The sequence below is a fragment of the Mus musculus genome, chromosome 18 (genome assembly GCF_000001635.26).
Source record: "Mus musculus strain C57BL/6J chromosome 18, GRCm38.p6 C57BL/6J".
NCBI classification, from domain to species: Eukaryota; Metazoa; Chordata; class Mammalia; order Rodentia; family Muridae; genus Mus; species Mus musculus.
Window position 1 is genome coordinate 57646636 of NC_000084.6, and position 20430 is coordinate 57667065.

Sequence of the window (20430 nt, forward strand, 5' to 3'; positions counted from 1 at the left end):
AATTCCTGACCTCATTCCTTCTAGCCTTTGTGCTTCCTTCCTGGAAAGTCCGGGCTGCTTTCTTCATGATGCCAGGCTGGCACAGGACTAAGAGTTCAGACTAGTGTTAGCAATTTTGGCTTAAAAACCCTGGAGCGAGCTTTCTGCCACTGGTTGGGTGTGGCCTCTTTAAGTCTCATAACCAGTCTCCAGTGCCTGGTTTCCTCAACTACAAAATAAGGCTGCTAACAAGAGTCTCTAACACATTTATTTCTTATGATGACCTCATGTGTTAATGAGCATAAAACACATACAAAAATGACTGTTAATTAGCATGAGCTGTTGCTAACTCTCCAGAGACATGTGTAACTCATTCTGGAAAGAAAGCAAACCATTGTTTATGTAAATTTGAGGAACTCTAGTTCTTTCAGAAAGAAAAATATATGATAAAAACAAAGTCCTGGAGCTATGGAGATGACTCAGTCGATATAGTGCTTGAATCTGACCCCATAAATCACACAAAAATGCTTGGTGAAGTGATACATGCTTGTAATTCCCAGGACAAAAGAGGAGGCGTCAGGTGGATTGCTGGCTGGCCACCCTAGCCTTCTAGAGATGCTCCAACCCTGTCTCATAAAGAAAGAGAGAGAGAGAGAGAGAGAGAGAGAGAGAGAGAGAGAGAGAGAGAGGAAGGAAGGAAGGAAGGAAGGAAGGAAGGAAGGAAGGAAGGAAGGAAGGAAGGAAGGAAGGAAGAAAGGAAGAAAGGAAGAAAGGAAGAAAGGAAGAAAGGAAAAAAGGAAGAAAGGAAGAAAGGAAGAAAGGAAGAAAGGAAGAAAGGAAAGAAAGAAAGAAGTAGTGGGCAGTGTCTGAGGGTTATCCCCTGAGGTTGTCCCCTGGCCTCCATACATGTACCCACCTGTACTTGCACACAAAATCATACAGCAAAGAACAAACAAACAAAACCTCCATATATAATACACATGTCTATGTAAATACCAAAACTTCTTATCTATATTCTACCTTGAGTTTAGTTCAAGTTAGCATGTGTAGATGGCCTTATTCAGCTCCTAGGACCCTCCTTCAAGTTTTATGTCCACAGTTTTAGCATCTCGATTACAACCCACAGCTTCCAGGGGTGAAGTGCCGACTGTGTTTTACCATTCTGATCTAGGGATGCCATAAGAGGACTCGCGAACAAGGCTCATTTTTGCTGAAGAATAATGAAAAGGTGGCCTCTGAAATTCTAGGATACAGATAGAGTTGGCGTTATTCCCGTAGAGCCCAAATTCCATTGTGAGATTCACCAACTAGCAAAAGCCAAGGTGTTGCCAACACTAATAGGGCATATGAAGAGATGAGGAGAAATACCATGTGACCAGAGAAGATGCAAATCCTCAGACCAGTGAAGCCTTTTACCAAGCCCCTCCTGATCCCTAGAGTAGTTCAAGCCAGGATTTTCTATCTGGAGAACATTTCTTTGAAGAAGACTCTCTCGTGGCAGGAGACTGAGAAGAGCCAAATAAGACCTCTATAGATTGAGTGAAAACTAGACTATATTCAGCTCACTAATCTACTTGCTACCTACTTCGATCCCTATCTAAAGAATAACAGCAAGAGAATTTTAAAAGGGTTTAGCTGGTAACACCTGTCCATTGGATGCAAGGCAATAGTTTATGGCTTTCGGATTAGCTATAAAATAAAGGCCTCATAGATTATAGAGTCGGAGATCAATGCAGCCGCCTTGGTCTGTCATTTCTCTTCAAGTAGTTTTATGATCACATCTAATCCCCTTATCTTGCAGGTGAAGTCAGCAGGGGCAGTCCATAGAACTGAACAAGGGCTCCTGGCAGAGAAGAGAGGGAGGACCAAATGTGGCTATTTTCAAACACTGCCTTGACAGAGCACCTTGACTTGGGAAAGGATTTCCCCTAGAGAAAGAATATTTGAAAAATATCCTCACTGGGGATGCATCTTGGCTGTTGGAGCACGTGTCTAGCAATACTCCATCCTCAGCACCACAAAATAAGAGCTGTGATTCTCCCAAACTTACTCATATGACTAATACCTAAAGATATAGCTGCCTTGACAAGGTACTGTGACTAATTCCCACATGGTATTCTCCATGGTCTTGGACATGTTTTACTACTCAAAACTCTAAACCATTTACCCATGAAAGGACCCTCAGTGGAAGCAGAGCCCACTCTAGAAGTCGACCAACTTATTACTTCCCAGCTTCCCTTACAGCCAAGGAGAAATAAGTTGGCCAGACTGCTATTCCTTCCTGAGTCTGTGAATTTGGAGATGCAGAGATGGAGATTGGAGCTACGAAGAGGGGAACAGCGAACTGCACCTTGCAAAGCAGCAGAGGCAGCAGCAGTTACAGCACGCACCTGCCACCCCAGTGATAGCCTCACATCGGGTGGGGGAGGGGCGTCTGAGACTCTGACGGAGTATCCCATAGTTGTCTGGCTACTGCCCACTTCTTCTCATTGTAATCTTGTGCTGTAATCTTCACTTTCGGAGGGTTTTTTTGGGGGGCCATAAATTCTTTCTGTTGTTTTGGTTTCTGATTTATAACTGTGAACTACTTATCAGAGAGTGGGAAATATTCCTGAGAAATGTTATTAAATGGGTCTATTTGCTCTCCTGTCTCTACACAGATGGTATGCCCCAGTCGTCTGAGACAATATTCATGTAGCTTTGAGTCCAGTCCTCTCTCACCATCTCAGGAATCTTAGATTACCAACTATTCATTCCTTTCTTGTATGCTTAAATTACATCCTTTTAACTTGATCCTTCCTGTCAATATTTGAACAAGATTGCAAAGCTCGGGTGAAATGAAATGGCTTGTCCAGATTCCACACATCCATGTAGCTGTGCCTCTACCTCAAGGTTTACCAACTGGTGTGCCTGAGAACTCTGTGTTCCAGGAATTGGTTCTAGATGGGCTGTGATATGTCAAGGGTTGTAAATATTTATGGTTATAAAAAATTAAACCCGTTTTATGGCCATTCAAAACTTAACAGTTGAAATTACATCTGAACACTAGTTCTGTGTTTCCTTCTCTAAGCCTTAGAGTCAGGAATAACTATTTTGTGTGCAAAAAAAAAAATGTTTTCTATAGCAATCAATTCAGGCTTCAAACATCACTGTTTCATCTCCTTCACTTTGCCTTCTCTTGTTAAGGATAGTCTGGTTTACCCAAAACCTACCATCCTTCTGAGGATAGCACTTGTCTTTGCATTTGGTTTCATTACTCTAATCTTTGCAAAATTTAGAGCACAAAGAATATGTCTGACGATTTCTTTATTTTTAATCATGGTAAGGCCAACAAGATGTAGAGTTAGTTCCTGCTGAGAGAGACACCTGTTCAGCCTCACTGGAGAGAGATTTCTCCAGTGTTTTCTCATACAAAGAAAAGATGGGATCCAAATAAGGCAAACCTAGTCGTATGTGTGCGCTCCCAGGAGACATGATAGTCTGAAGAGCCTCACTCTTCCGTGGCCTCTGGCTGTATATCACCGTTCCATTGTTTATTATCCTAAGTAACCAACTCTAATGAGCCTCAGCTAAACCTGGAGTCATCTTTGGAGCTCAGTGTTAAGCTTCGTTCTTCAGTTTGGAGCGTTGAACCGGAAACTCTGACAGGGGTTCTGTGGCGGTGTCTCGAGGCAGGATTGCTTTTCCTTCAAGGAACTAGAACCTTCTCTCTCGAGGGCTTCACATGATTGCTTGGGGTCCCACGCACATTATAATTCTCCTTACTTAAAGGCAAGTGATTGTAAACATTATTCACATCCATAGGTAATTTTATGTCACCATGTAAGCCGGCGTTTGACCAAACAACTGGACAATATAGTCCAGCAAGGTTTGCGCCTCCAGTTAACCCTCTGGGTGATAGCTACCAGGCTGCTTGCTTGTATTATGAGAATATTGAGAGTATCTTTCCAATGAGTCATTGTATGTATGAATAAGATGATACATGACAAATACTCAGTGATGTCTAGTTTACAGCATATGCTAGATATATGTTAGATGCTGTAATTACTAAATTATAAATGCTGTCATATTGATCACTTGCATAAATTATTTCAGTTCCTTCTTACTGCTCTGGGCATCACCCTCAGGGCTCCTATCTATCTCCACAGCCTCTCGCCCTCTCAACTGGACATCTCCTGGGTTTCTTTCAGACTCTTCTGCTCATCCTTTGCCTCTCCATCACAAGACTCTACACATTCTGTTCAATCCAATTCAATGTGCTTTTGCTCTGTTTAGACCTATTAGCATCTCTTCTTTCATAGCTCCTCATACTATGAAGGATGTTTCCAAGCTTCCAATATCCTGAGTGAAGTTCCTTCCTTTACGGAAATCTATTTGGATATATATCCCTCCTTCATGACAGTTGTTAAAGTTGTCAATGGAGTGTACATGTATTGTTCTTAGTCTGTTTTCATAACTAAACAGACTAAACACTAACAGATTCTGAACACTATCAAAGGACTATGATTGTCCCATTCACCCCAGTATCCCGTTTGCTGAGTCTGTCTGTGATAAACAAATGCATGCTTCATCTATCTCAGCACAAAGCATTTGCCTGCTCGGAATTTCAATCTGCAAAGGCTGCAGAGACAAACTATAGGCTCACACTGTGCATTCGCATTGATCCTCCCACAGCTAGAAGACGAGAAAAAACGCGAGTCCAATCCAAGATTTGCAACTGCATTTAGATATTCCTGTACTATTCCATTTTTAGAGTGTTCTTACATAACTTACATATTTTTGCTCAAGTCTGTGTAGCTTTACACGATCCCCTTCACATACATACCCTAATTACATGCCAGCTTATTAAGTTTGTGCAATCTATCCTTTGGTTATCTCTCTCTCTCTCTCTCTCTCTCTCTCTCTCTCTCTCTCTCTCTCTCTCCATACATACATACATACATTTTCATTACCATGGCTTTCATTCTCTCTCAATTTGCTTTTACTTCCTTCTACTTCAGACCTGTTCTATATTTTTTTTTCTTTCTTCAAGTATGAGGATTAATGCCAAGGATTTATAAATACCAGGCAAATACTCTACCAACTCGGCTATATTCCTGTATATGTGTTTAAAATATATTTACTTGTGAGCTATGGTTGTAGCCCAGTAATAGAGAGTTTAACTAGCAGGCATGTGGCCCTAGGTTCAATTCATAGTGTATATGCATAAGCATTTAAATGCACATACACATGTGGGCACATACATAAACACTATGCCTCTACATAAACAAATACATACATATAAACATTTGAACATGCAAAATACTTTCAGACTCTTTAGTACTAACTATACAATAATTGCTCGGTGGGAGTTATGTTCTTGTTTGGATTCTCTCTCTCTCTCATTCTTTGTTTTTTACTTGTGAGACAGAATCGTATACAGTCCACGCTGACCTTAAACTTTCTATGTGGCTGAGAAGACCTTGACCTCCTTATGCTCCTGCCTCTAATTCCCAAATGCTAGGACTATAAGCCTGGGACTCTCTGCCCAACTCTTGGGTTGCTTTTTAAGTAAGAAAAATCAACAAACATCTGAAAGCTTTTAAAAGGAGAGCCCCTTAAAGGATTCTTTAAGCAACAGCTTTCAACCTTGCTTTGAATTGGAGTCACATGGCATCTTTTTTTTTTTGCTTGTTTGTTTTTTTTTTTGTTTTTAAGATTTATTTATTTATTATATGTAAGTACACTGTAGCTGTCTTCAGACACTCCAGAAGAGGGAGTCAGATCATGTTACAGATGGTTGTGAGCCACCATGTGGTTGCTGGGATTTGAACTTCGGACCTTCGGAAGAGCAGTCGGGTGCTCTTACCATTTAATCCGTGTGAGTTTATTCATCCACTTATAAACCCCAAGGTGGTTTCAAAATTTCCATTTGGCATTGGAAAACGAGAAGAGGCACTTGTCTCAGATCTCTCTGTCGCTGTCAGAGTTAAGGAAAGGACTTAGAATACTCCTGGTAGGTCTCTTTGAAGCTTACAGAAGTTGCTAGCATGACTCCGAACAAGGCAGGCATAGGGATTTTCTTTAGCTAGTGTAGCCTGCAGAGGTTATCAGCAGTCGAGAGTGGGAACCGAGAATTAGAAGACAGAGTGCTTTGCTCAAGAGGAGGGAGAATATGCTGGAGTTGGTGCAGGTTGGCAGTCATGACTATGTCTCCATCTTTACACTAAGAAGTCTAACTCTATATTTATGATTTTCAAAACCAGAGATTCCTTTGCTTTAACTAATCTTTTTTCTGTCTACAGCTGAAACTGGTCCACCCACATCACCTGCACTTGGTTTTTGTGGGGATAGCTCCATATGCAAATTAGTGGAGTTGTCCCTACTCTGGAGACTCACTCCTGGTTGCATAAGTGCCCTAGGGTGAGCAAGCACACTGCTGGTCACAGGGTGCTCCTGCAGCTTTTGTGGCCAGCATCTGGCTCTTCCCCACAGATTCTCCTCTAGTCAGCCTCCACAGGACTAACCAGGAAGCCTAAAATGCAGATTAAAATCCCATCCCAACTTCAGTTGAAGCTGACTTAGAGAGAAACTTGAGCCTACATGTTTTGTAAATCCTCCCCCATGTTTGAGATGAGAATAAAAGAGGGAAAAATCTTGGCATTTCCATTTTGAAAAAGTAGACAAAAGAAAAACTACACTGAATTAATTTGCCTTATAGCCTATGTCTTCTTAACAACCTCTGGATGGTTATAAAATTTCACCATTTTCCTAGTCTTACATTGGATCATGGCTGCATGATGACCCCAGCCTTCCGTCTGTCATTAGGTTTACATTTCTAAATAGCACAAATACCAGACACAATGGCAGCCTAAGAGAGTTCATAAGACTGGGGAAGGCTTTAGGTCAGCCGTAGAAGAAACAGCTACTTTATAAATCTGTGATTTAAGACAATCACCATAAAACTACTGGATAAGACATACGAGAAACAATCCAGGACATTGATAGAAGATAGTATTGAGATGAGACCCTGAGGCAAAAACTCAACAAAAGCCAAACCAGAAAAAAGACCCTTTTGCTACAGTTTGCGTGTGATTTGTCCCATAGAGTCTGAACAGTTGCGACATGGTTCTTAATGTGACGATGTTGGGAGATGAGGGATCTTTTGTGAGGCCCTTGAATCATCATCGGCAGCACATTCCTCAAAGGAATTGGCAATGTCCTCTTAGGACAGTAAACTAATCCTTGTGAGAAGGTTGTCCTAAAGCAACAAGCCTGGACACTCCTCTTTGGCTTCCTGTCTAGCGATGTGATCTCTCCTTCTTGCACAAACCCCCACCTTTATGACACCATCCACCATGAAATTCTCAGCAGAATACAGCAAACTGATACCCTCGACCTTTCAAAACTATGAGCTGAATAAACCTCTCTTCTTTATAAAGTACCCAGCCTTTAGTCATTAAGCTATAGTTAAAACAATTATTGAAAATAGGATTAAGTCAAACTAAGAAATGTCTTCGTAGCAAAGAAAATAGTCAACCAAGTGAATAGTTAGGCATCAGATTAAGGATTAATATGCAAAGAACTAAAAAAATCTCAACAGCAGAATATCCCAAACAGGGCCATTGAAATGGCCAAATAATCTAAACAGACATTTTCTCAAGAAAAGATATACAAATATGTTTTTTAAAATGCTTAGTATCACTAACCATCAGGAAGTGCAAGTCAAAATGGGATATCAGTCATCACATCTCGTTTATAATAACTTTACCAAGAAAACAGATGAGGATGAGAAGGGAGGGAAGCCCATTCATGACTGTTAGAAAGCAGCATGGGTGCTCATATAGGAACAGAATCAATATGTCGTCTATGAATCCCAACACTGGATGGACATACCAAAGAGACAAAGCTGATATATCAATGAGGCACACATACTTCCGTGGCTAGGGAAGCACTACTCTTTGTAGCCAAATAGATGGATCAATAATAATAAAATGTTAAAAGTATGCCCAGTGAAATATAAAAAATAAAAATCATGTAATTTGCTGCAACATGAACGGGTACTTCAAGAAACTGCTAAGGTGAAACCAACCAGCCATGGGAAGACCAATAATTCATGTCCTTGCTCATATGTGGAAGCTAAAGACATGAGCTCATAAGGAGAAAATAGGATAGTGGTCTTCGATGTCAAAAATAGAGACCAGAGAGGGTAAAGAGAAAGACTGGATAACAAGTATCTTAAAAATACAGTTACATAGGAAAGGTAGGTTCCAACGGGCTACAACATGCTAGGGAGAGCATACTTTATAATAATTATTATTTATTCAATAAGAAAAAAGAAATTTGGAAGTTTAAAACATAAATAATAAATAAAGTAATGAAAATACTAATTAGTCTGATTTGATCCATGTACATTATATAAATAAGCCAAGAAATTAGCATATCATACCCCAAATACATAGAACTAGTGATCTGGGTGTACATGCTTGTAATTCTAGTACTCAGGAGACTGAGGCAGGAGGATCCCCACAAGTATATACCAATAAGAATGACCAGAATCATGCAATGAGAGAGATCCAAGTTGACTTCTAAGTCCTTCCCATTTTGAAAACCATTTTTTAATTGAAGACAAAGGCAAAAATAAAGTATTTGGGGAAAATTCAAATGAACTTTATAATAAAAGATAGGATGTTTCCATTCATCTATAAAATTATAATTATTGTACTACTATGATCACTATTTCAAGAAATATTCTCTATGAGGAAAGGCCTGTAAGGCTTCAACCCTACATAAAGAACTATATATGGGTAACTAAGGAATGTTGAGAGTGCCAGCCCTGAGTCAAATGATCAGCCCTGAAAACATACAAGTAACATGTGTAAACAGAGCAGGTTACATTAAGGAATACACGCACATACACAGACTTATATACATAGATACATATAATATATGTATACATGTACTTACATACACATATGCATATACACATGAACATGCACTTACAGGTTCATATAGGTATCAATAACAATTAATAAAAAATTAGATCACAAGTTTGAAAGAAAGTAAAAGGGGTACAACGGGAAATGTGGAGGGAAGAAAAGAAACAAATGTGGTTATATAATCTCAAAAAATAAAATATTTATATGGAAAGAAAGGAGAGAGAGATCCTCTATGCAGTGCAACAGTGGAATCAATGCTTAGATGTATCAATGGCTAAATAAAATGGCACCTAGGGCTAGGTGATTTATAGTGCAAAGGCTCTGATACAGGTCTGGTAACCTGAACTTGATCCCCAGAACCCACATAAAAGTAGAATTTTTTTTTAAATACAATTGTCCTCTCACCTCCATGCACATGGCATGCACACCTCCCAACACACACACACACACACACACACACACACACACACACACACACACAATATTAAACAAAAGAAAGCATGTAACCTATTCATGTCATAGAACCTCAGTCTTCTTTAAACGTGAAAAGGCAAGAATTCTAATCCATGTTTCAGTATGAACAAGTCTTGAAGATAATGTGCTAAGTCATAATCTTATTTACATGAGGTACCCAAAATAGTCAAACTCATAGAAACAGAAAGAGAAATTATGACTGCCCCGGGAGAAGAAATGAGGAAGTACAAGTTCTAGGTTTTGCAAGCTGGAAGAGACCTGGAAATTGGTAGCCCGTGACATCTCCGTGCTTGGCACTACTGCACTATGTACTTCCTAGTGGTTAAGACGATGGACATGCTGTGCTCTCCATTGGAAGGTGGAGCACACTGGTGACTGAGAAGACTGACAGTTTACATACAGAACCGAGTGAGAGCAAACAGAAGTCAACTTCGACGTGTGACATTTGAGCAAAATAAAGGGGCATCTTGTTAGTCTCTTCATTCTTTTATGCAATAAAAATATTTCTTATGCATGCTCCAATTTTGGCTTCATAAGTGCTTGACTGGCTGGTTCTGTGTCAGCCTTACTCTCATCCAAGAGTTTCAGATTCAATCTTTGGTACCCAAGGATGTATTTCTGGGTATCACTCTGTCAGGCTAGTGTTGCTTTCACTCTTTCAATAAGAGTATCTGGAACGTTCAAATCTAAACCAGAACTCAGTGAAAATGGTTCCAATGGTATTGCAGTTTGCTTTCCGTTCCTGTGATAAACACCATGACCAAAAATCATACTTGAGGGAGAAAGGACACATTTCAGTTCACAGCTTATACCACAGTCCATCATCATCCAGGGAAGCCAAGGCAGAAAGCTGGAGCAGAAACTGAAGCCAAGGCCATGAAGGAACACTACTTACTGCTTTTGCTCCTCGTGCCAGCTCAGCCTGCTTTCTGATATATCCCAGGATCACCTGCCTAAGGGTGGCCCTGCCCACGGTGGGCAGGGCCCTCCCACATCAATCATCAATCAGTATTCATAGGCCAATCTGTTGGAAGCAAGTTCCTCATTTGAGGTTTCCTCTTCCTAGGTAACTGTAGTTTGTGCTGAGTTAAACCAAACTTGATCAGCATGTATCAGTTTTCTGGGTCAAGAAGAAAACAGGTAATTTATCATGAGACTGTTGTGAAATCTTCAACCTTTTATTGACAAACAACTGGCATGATCATCCCTAAATCTTACTATCTCAGACTCTGGGAACTTGTGACATAACGAGTTAGAGACGTGGCAAGTGGTACTCAGCCAAGTCCACACAGTTCCCTCCCTGCTTTTATCCTGGCACATCTAAGGCGAGGGTGTGTTGATGGGAACAGGCATCGAGACCTACTAGTCATGATTCCTATAGTTAGTTTCAGATCTTTACCAAGGAGTTCAGATGCCTGTACAATCATCACTCTGCTAGATTTGTAATGGAATTAGAGGAGGCACCTTGTAGAGAATGAATTAGCAGGTCAGGCAGACCCCCTTGAAGCCCACAAAGCCAAGGAATAATTGCCATCTGATGAGTTGTTTTCTAGCAAGAGTATTTGTTTAGACTTGTTAAAATATGCAATCTGAAACTTGTTAATACCTCCAAAGCCAAAGTTTACCTCACTGTGGCATCCTCCCTCCCTTCCACGCCTCAAGCTCTAGCCACGGGTGGCGCGTACATTTTTATCAGGTCATGCTGTGCAAACGAATTCACATACAGGACAGATGTTGGAAGTAACTTGTTTTAAGCACTGTTTTAAAACAGCTATGCATAAATCCCAACAGTTTGATCTCAACACCAAGAAATGTGATTTCATGATATAAACCAGAGAGCTTCTCTAAATAGTATTGCATGAATTTATTGCTGAATGTTCCTGAGTGCTGAGCTGTGTCTTCAGAGAAGAAAGGATAAGTTTCAATAGATACAATGAATGACAAATCAGGGTGACTTCTTCCCTCACCTCTACTCCTTTTTTCCCCTACAATGTTTTTTTTTTTTTTTTTTTTTTTGTTTTTTGTTTTTTTTAAAGAAACTCAGACCTCTTTGCATTGCCCATGCTGGCCATGAACTCTGGGCTCATTTCATTCGTCTTCTTGAGTCTCCTGAGAAGATGGGACTCCAGATGTGCATCATACTACCCACAATCACTTCTAGGCCTCCAGATATGCATCACACTGCTCACAGTCACCTCCAGGATTCCAGATGTGCATCACACTGCCCAAGTCACCTCCAGGATTCCAGATGTGCATCACACTGTCCACAGTCACCTCCAGGACTCCAGATGTGCATCACACTGCCCACAATCACCCCCAGGACTCCAGATGTGCATCACACTGCCCACAGTCACCTCCAGGATTCCAGGTGTGCATCACACTGCCCACAGTTACCTCTAAGTTTAGGCAACTCTACTTTCAAAGAGCACCTGCAGTAACCCTGCTGAGAAGTTTTTAGCTCATTGGCCCCTATGCAACTATTTTTGCTCCAGATCCATCAGATTAAAGCAATTGAAAAATTAAAGAACTAACAAATTACTCATTTAATTGTAGCTATTAAGTAGATGACTTGCAGCTTTTACGATAAAATTATATACCAGGATGAGTCACTTTCAAGAATTGATTGGGATCTCAGAAATTCCTCCTATAAAGAATCAAAATTCGAAATAATAATTCTACAGTCAGTTAAACATGTAACTCATACACGTCTCAACAATTTTTAAGCCACTCAGCCCTACACACTTTTAACATAAAAAAAAATTCACACGAGGGTGTACAAGATTCATTCTGAGCCTAAGAATTTCTGTTGTAAGATAGTGATTGTTTCGAAGCATCACATTGCATGGGGAAACAATACACACAGCCTGTCCCCACTTAGCTGCTCTCTGGCTTCCCTGGGCAGTGTCTGCAGGTGTTTGTGTTGCACAGTCACTATTCCCAGCCTAAGACTACTTTTCTGTTTTCTTCTTGAATTTCTGGCTCACTTATTTTTTTTTAAAGGTCAGCACTTGTACTTGATGTGCAGGTGTGTTGCTTACCACTTTGGGGCCAAAGTGGAGCGTGTATAAAGAGCTACTGACTGGGAATATTCATTTAACTAGGCTGTCTGAATTACACGAGGAAACCTTGAAAGTCACTGAAGCAGCCTGATGCTGAGGTCTTGGGTTTCCAGCCCTTGAGTGCACTCCTTTGCTTTAGGAGGTAAGATGGATCACAGGTGGCCAATAGCTGCTTGATTCACTTCTAGAAGGATGTTTTTTTCCTCATGTGTAAATGGAGTGCCAAAGTCCTGAGGGAAAAAAGATAAAATAAAATCTGCCCAATTATAAAGTAATTGCATAGCGAAGTGCTTCATTATTTTGTGACCATGTTAGAGGAGCCTAGCGCGTTTCCCACAAGGCAGATAAGGGAATTCATGTTCACCCGTGAATAATCTCTCCTGTCTGGTTTCTGTTCTTTTCCACCCACGTCACTTGGGGCTATTTGCTAATGATCCCAGCACCTGTAAAGGTGGGGCTGAGAAAAATGAAATTGCTTCATGTATAGCTTGGGCCCTTTGGGCTCGCTCTGTCCCCAGGGAGAATTGGCCTGAGACGCAGCTTCCTACTAGGCTCTGTTAGGTGTGACAATGCACCTCTCTCTGTTCGTAGGGCGTGGTTTGAAATGGTGAGACCAAGTAGACTTGGCTCTCACAGCACTGCCTGCCTTTTCTCTTTGCCAGATCCCCCTTGAACACTTTGCTTTCTTCTTGCCGGACTCGGGCAAAACCGTAGTTACCATTCAATATCTTTCTCAAAATTCACAACATGTCAGCTTGGTTGATCATCTCTAGGTAAGAAACTGAGGCTGTATTGCACAAAGAAAGAACAGGCAAACCTTCCCCCTTGATCTCAGAACGTCTTGAACGGTATAATATAGCGCATAACCTAACATGCTAAGAGCGAGTTTGCTGGCGGACATTGACCCTGTTTGTTTCTTGTGGTGGAGAGTGGGAAGCCTTTGAACACGGGACATCCAGCATAATAGGCAAACAGTCTACCACTGAACTACGTCTCCAGCCCAGAGCTCATTTCTTTCAAGTTACCAAGAAGTTGGGTACTTAGATTCTTCTATTATGAGTAAGCTCTCTCCCTTCCTTCCTCATTCCGTCTCCCCTCCCCCTCCCCCTCCCTTCCTCTTCCCTCCTCTTCCCCCTCCCCCTGCCCCCTCACTCTGTGTATGCATACATGTGCACGCTTACCTGGAGTCCTACTCTTTCTGATACTGGAGGTTTAAACTTGAGGAATCTTAGGTAGAGTTCTGTGTTCCAATCTTATAGCTATCCAATTGCCCTTAAGCTCTTATAGACAGAAAGCAGCATAATATTGGTATAGGAAAAGGGACAAAGATGAAGAGTGGGGACCCCTGACTCTGAGACCTGCTTCCTGCAGTTTTATTAGCTGCAAAGAGGAGCAACTTGCTGATTTTCCTCTACGGTTATTTCTAGGGCTAGGGCTGCACCTAGACTCCAAGAAAACACCCAAATCTATGTTATTCTAGGATTTGATGGTCCCCTATGGCTTTCCAGGTCTCTCTCTGTGGTCAAGTTCATAGTGTTAGCATTCCACGGTCAGGAAGTGCATACCACTTTCATTTCCATTAGAAAAGTGTAGGCTATGAAATGTTCCGTGCTAGGCGTGTCACAGAGGCCCTGTCCAGTTTGCCTTAGGGATAGATAGTAGAATGTAAACAGACCGCATGCATTTGAACCTTCATACTCTGAGCAGTTCACTTGAACCTTTCTGTGACTCAGTATCTGTGTCTAAAATAAGAGTAACAATTGTCCAGTCACACCAAAATGTCTATAAATACAAAATGATCCAATGCATATTAAATTCCCAGAGCTGTGTCTGGTGTGCTGCAAAGGGTCAATAAGTGTTCATTTCTCTCTAGAAAATTCCCGGCAATGGGCTGTATGCCACAGGAAGGGAGGGCAGCTTATTGTCTTTAGTGCAAAAATGTAATACAGTTCTCTTGTTAGAAAGTACTCCCTAATCATGGAAATTGTCTCCAAAGCATGTAATACTTCTTTAGTTTGTATTCATCTGTAATTTCTATTAAATTCATCTCTAATTTCTGTTAAATAGTCACACTGGTGTCCTGAAAGCTAGGCTATAAAATGGAAACCTCTCATATCTATAATTGTTTTTCTCACTGAGAAAAGAAATTGATACTTGATTTTTTTTCTATAGAGCAGTCCTTCACCTGCACAAAATTCAGTTGTTTGCTGGATTATTAAGATCACTTTATCATTGGCAATCTCAAACCGACTAGATTTGGGGAATGATTCAAATGGACTGTAGAGGCAGAAATTCTCACTTCAATATTGTATGGATGTTCTCCCATCAAATGAGAGTAAAAATACAAAATCAGAGGTAGGAGCATTGAAAAGAACTAGAAAAAAAATGTTGATTCTGATTTTTGAATCAGATGCTCTTGGCATCCACATGAGGTCATACATGCGTAGGTGCCTGGCTGAGTCCCAGGACCTATAGTAACTGTTGTATAGCAACTCTTCACTGACCAGCTAACTTTCAGTTTTCATTTGTGTTTTTCCTTCAAGATGCTTTGTAGGAGAGTTTCATTTGACTGACCTTCTCTGTCATGCCACATGTGATGCTGATTGTCAGCTCAAAAGTAAATAAGTGATGATAGATAGACAGACAGATAGATAGATAGATAGATAGATAGATAGATAGATAGATAAGAAAGAAATGTGATGATAATCCCCTTATAAGAGCAACTAAAGGGGGCGGCTGGAGAGATGGTTCAGCGGTTAAGAGCACCAACTGCTCTTCCGAAGGTCCTGAGTTCAAATCCCAGCAACTACATGGTGGCTCACAACCATCTGTAATGAGATCTGATGCCCTCTTCTGGTGTGTCTGAAGACAGCTACAGTGTACTTACATATAATAAATAAATAAATCTCTGGGCCAGAGCGAGCACGGGCAGAGGGAGTGGGGCCAGAGTGAGAAGAAAGAAAAGAGCAACTAGGGGACAATGACATCACCTTGTCCACGTTATCAGCTAGGCTTATCAAGCCTTTCATCTAATGACTCTCAAGGAGTTACTATAGCAACCATCCTACAGATGCCTCCCCATATCACTGCAAAACCACTCTTTTATATCCATGTCTGTTATGTTAGCAGACCTAATTAACTTTAATTAACATACTAATGGTGCTTTTGACTAATGATGTGCCCCATTGCTTTGGGAAGAAACCAAAAAAGACCTTGGTTCGAGTCCATCTTACTACTTAATCTATGACAATGATTAGGTACAGTGGGACTCAGAAAGCTCAGTCCTCTCATCTACCCAGAGAGACACAAGTTGAACGATAGTTATGTTTCACTGGGAGCAGTGGGAATTCTGCTTAAGGGCATGCTTGCAACGCAGCATGAAAAGAATGACTCTCTAACCATGGCCCTGGGAAGAACATACACAGGACATGCAACTGTGGTTTCTTTGGACTGTGATGAATAAAGACGCAAGAGAAGATGTGCAGTTGACACTTAAGCCAAGCTCTACCCCTCTACACTTTCACTCATTATTAACCAGAAAGGAATTGAAAGGAGAGACTTAAGTCTGCCTTCTACATCCAAATCCAATTCTGTCCTACGTCCTTGGTAGTGAGCATTTTATTAGTGGCCGTCTGTAGACAACGTTTTCATCTTCTTGATGTAGGACATAAAGGAGAGAGGAAGCAGGTAGATTTCAGACGAGGGGGAAATATTTGTATTGCCCTGGGAATATGAACCTCAGAACATTCTCCAACTCATTCCACGTAGGCATTCCCTAGCCTCACCTAGGCATCAGGATCAAACTGTTCACATGTCTGTTTTGAGGACATTTAAGTTAAATTTTGTCTGCCCAAACAAAGTAAGAAAAAAAAATCATCAAGGCATCCATATAGAAAATTATAAAGAGAAAAAGTCTCATTTCAAGTAACTACAGATTCATATCTTATGAAAAGTGAAAAAGACATCTTTGTAAAAGAGGTGTTCATATGCTAGTGAAGGGTTAAACTATGCCCTTTCAGGTAAAAACAATAAACCAGGTACCAGTCGACTGCAAACACGGAGGAGACACATCTACATGTTACCTCATTTGATTACGACAGCAGGGACGGAGCTTATCAATGACATGTGGCTGGCCCAGTTTCTCATTACTATTAAGTGACAAGGTCCAGCTGTATAATACAAGGCTGTGATTCAAACTATGTGGAAATACCCCCAAATTTAAAATATCACCAACAGCTCTATGTTGTAACTCCTCTATAAATAGTTCCCTGGCTATTTCTTGACTTGGTATAATGCAAGCCATTCAGCAATATGATACAGATAAATATTTCCTTTTCAAAACATTGCACAAATACATGATTTCCTCCCTTTTTTCCACCCTTTGGGAGAAATAGGAAAGCAGCAAAGTAATAGGAACTTAGCTCCAAGCGATAGATACAAGCTTTCCTGTCCTTTCAGTAATGACTAAAGAGAGTCTCCCGTTACTAAGGAGACCATAACAGACTCCATTAAATTCAAGCACAAAACTTGGGTTGCCTGGCTAGTGAATGCCAAGAAAAGCAAAGGAAAATATTATCATTGTTGAAATCATTTGATGTCCCTGACTAATAAAAACACATTGGCAAACTGAATTCTTCAAACTGCCCAAAGGGCTCAGTTAAAGCTATGAATTAGTATCACACGGCAGTCAGCTCTGTCTGGAAAGGGGGTGGGTAAAGACAAAGATGCTAAACTATTCTAAAGAGTGTTTAAATAACTAAAAGTTCACAGTAGAAACCTTGGCAACAAGTCTAGGTTTGTTGTTTGTGTTGTTGTTGTTCAGTTTTTAATGTAAATTTAATTTCTCCTAACCTTTTCCCTGTAGCTAAATAACAAAGTTAATGTTTTTGAGTTACATCATCCATGAACTCTAAATGAAGCACAGGTCTTCTTATCCAGCTTCTCACGAATGCCAAATTCATCTTTAAAATGTCCCTGGTGACTCTAATACCCCCTCAAGCTTCACGGCTGGCCTCTCCTTACCTGTACTGTGCCCTTTCTGTGAGTGAGAGGAGCCAGAGGTGGAAAGAACTTGGGGGAGAAGCCAAATTCTGAATTACCTCTTGACCCAGCTTCCAAAGTTACCCTGGGCCTGCCTGGAGATGTTCCTCCTGTCTCTGCTTGATCATTCCCAAAGTGGCATGTCCTCGACAGGACCCATCCCACCTTATTATGGATGCAGTTCTGATTGTTGGGAGTGTTTTCTCAGGTCCTGCCAAAACCTGCCTCCTCATGTTTTCTCCCCATTGTTCCTCATGGTATCTCTAGAACAACATGATTGACTCAAGTTCCTCTCGCCTGGAATAGTCAGCCCCTCAGATAACTGGAGTCAACTGTCATGACTGCCCTTGGATACCGGTTTTGGGTTTTTTTTTTTTTTTGTTTTGTTTCCTCTCCAAACAAAACAGTCTTGATTTCCCTATTAGGTCATTAGTCAAGCAGACAATGGTATAATAATAAGAAAGGTTGACACATCACTTCCATAAGAGAATAACAATATAGTTTAAAAGTTATAATTTTTTTTAAAGTAAAATGTGTTAAATGAATGCTTGAGAGGTTGAGGGCATAGCTTAAAGGTTGACTCATTCTTAGTTTATGCAGGGATCTAAACTCTAATACCAAGAAATAGAAACAGAGCCAAGATAGGGAAAGGTTGAAAGTCTTAGTTGCTATTGAGATGCACTGTGTCTCCTGCGTTCAACTGTCTTGTCGAAAATACAAATGTGACTTTCTCTAACTAGTGAATATCACTGTCAGCTCATGGTTATATCTCACCAGCCCTCACCAGGTTGCCTTTATTTATTATTTTGCTTAGCTATGATCAATGTCTACTTTAAGAAAAAGCTTCTAGAAAAAAATACACTTGTCTTCTTCCAAACAACTAGAAAGTGAATATAGACCATTAAGACTTAATAAAATGTTCACACCTCTATAAGGAAATAAGATATCAAGTTTGAAGCCATCCTGAGATACACAGCAAGACCCTGTCTCAAAGAAGGAAAAAAAGAGAGGAGGGGAGTTTTCAAAAGGAGTCATGAGGAAAGTAAATCTTCAATTCTTAGTTCATCACCAATTTTTTTTTAAGTCCCAACATACAGAGACACTTGAACCTTGTGCTACTGACCAGCATCTATGTATCAAGGCTCTAGAGTGATCCCTTTGCCCTTCTGTGTCTCCTGTTTGTTTCTCTGCCAGTTCATCACTTGCTCTAATTTTGTGTGTACCTTGCTTCCATCAGTACAACCAATCCCCAGTGTACTTCATTTTAGGTCTTTTTCTACCTATAGCTCATCCTCCCTTCTTTTCGATACCTATCTCTTCATCACTTCTACTTCTTCAATGTTCATGTCTGTCTTCTTCTCTCTTCAAAGGTCTGAATTGTAAAGGCAGGGTTCTGAGAGTAGAGTACTCTTGAGAGAGCCACAGAAAAAGTCAGCAGGGGCTGAGTGCCCCCCAGATGCCACTGCTGCTGCCCTGGAGTGGACAAAGTCTATAGGAACAAACTGACTGAAGCCAGCTCCTGAGAGGAGACACAGATCAGCAGACAGCTGACATGTTTCTTGACACATTCCCTGAGCAGCCCAGTCTCTTCTGGAACTAATCTATTTCTCAAGGCGAATCATGAATGGCTTCAGTGATTAGCTTACTCAGGATCAGAGAAGAAGGTAGAAGGTTTTACTGGTCTTGATTTCAACAGCCAGTCAGCCAAGTGCACAGTTCCTGATAATCAGAAAATGTGTCATTGTGGAATGAGGAAGGCTACTGAGAAGTGATGGTACCTGGGCTGTGGACTGCCACGGTTAAACCCTGCCATATGCCACCTCTCTCTCTCTCTGGTCCCCTGGAGAATGGCTTCTTTGCCATGATTCCTTTGAATTGGTCTTTTGCTTTTAGCCATCCTTGAGGCATTAATTAAGATTTCATGATGTTCTTATCATCCTGTGTTTAGTCTGAAAGACAGTCCATCTCTGTTTTTATTTTTCAAGCCAGGGTTGCTTGTAGACCACCCTAGCTCTGATCTCTGATATGTAGTTTGAGAATAGCCCTGACCTGATACCCACACCTTCAGTTCCCAGGGACTGCTGGGGTGACAGGCACGAGCTCCCATGCCAGACTTGACAATCTGCCTTTGACTTATGCAGGAGATAAAGCCCTTGCCTTCAGGCATCTGCTTTCCCACTACCCTACATCCCCAGCCCTATCACCCAACTAGAGAACCTGAGATCTGTGCCTTTCTCTAACCCAGTATTTGACTTGACTTCACTGGCTTTTCACTGCAAGGGCTGACTCCCAGTGACCTGAGTGCTTGCCCTTCAGTTACCAGGGAAGAGTAGGCTCTTTCATAGGGAGCATTCCTTTCCCTATCTCGAGATTGGTGTCCGACAAGCAATGTTATTTGTTCATTTTCTGGGTTTCTTAATTATCAGCCACAAAGACTTGGCAAGGTGAGCTGCCCAGTGGAAGAAAGGCAGCTACTCAAAAGCAACAGGACTGTGTGAACGCAGTGCTTGTCCCAACAAACATGGCTCCAACTTTGCAGAGAAGTCCAGTTCTGACAAACCAAATCCATTTTGGAATCCATAAATGCTCAAAGTGAATACCTCCCAATAGCGCTCCCAGGAAGGTTCAGACCTGCCCTGGTTCCTGTATTTACAATGCCACAATAAATATCTGCAAGCATCTACATTTCTGCACTTTTTGGTAACGGCATGTACTTCCAGAGTCTGTTTGAACACAGATTAAACTCAAATGTTGGGGGACAGGACGCCTAATCAAGGCTCTGGTTGTGAGTCTGCGCACAGACTGGGGTAGAAACCTGATGCTCAGATACAAAGATGCATTAGCATCTTTGGAGTAAATGCTAAATGGCAAGAAGAGGTTTTCTAATTGCCTCTATTCAAAGTAAACAAACCACAGGTTTCAGATCCAGACTGGACTCCCGTCCCCCTGCCTCCCCCCTT

General features: G+C 41.1%; 1 protein-coding gene across 5 annotated transcripts in view; it reads left to right on the forward strand.

The window, feature by feature from the left end:
* Ccdc192 (coiled-coil domain containing 192) overlaps positions 1-20430 on the forward strand; it is a 197326-nt gene that overhangs the window by 112894 nt on the left and 64002 nt on the right. The window lies entirely within an intron of this gene.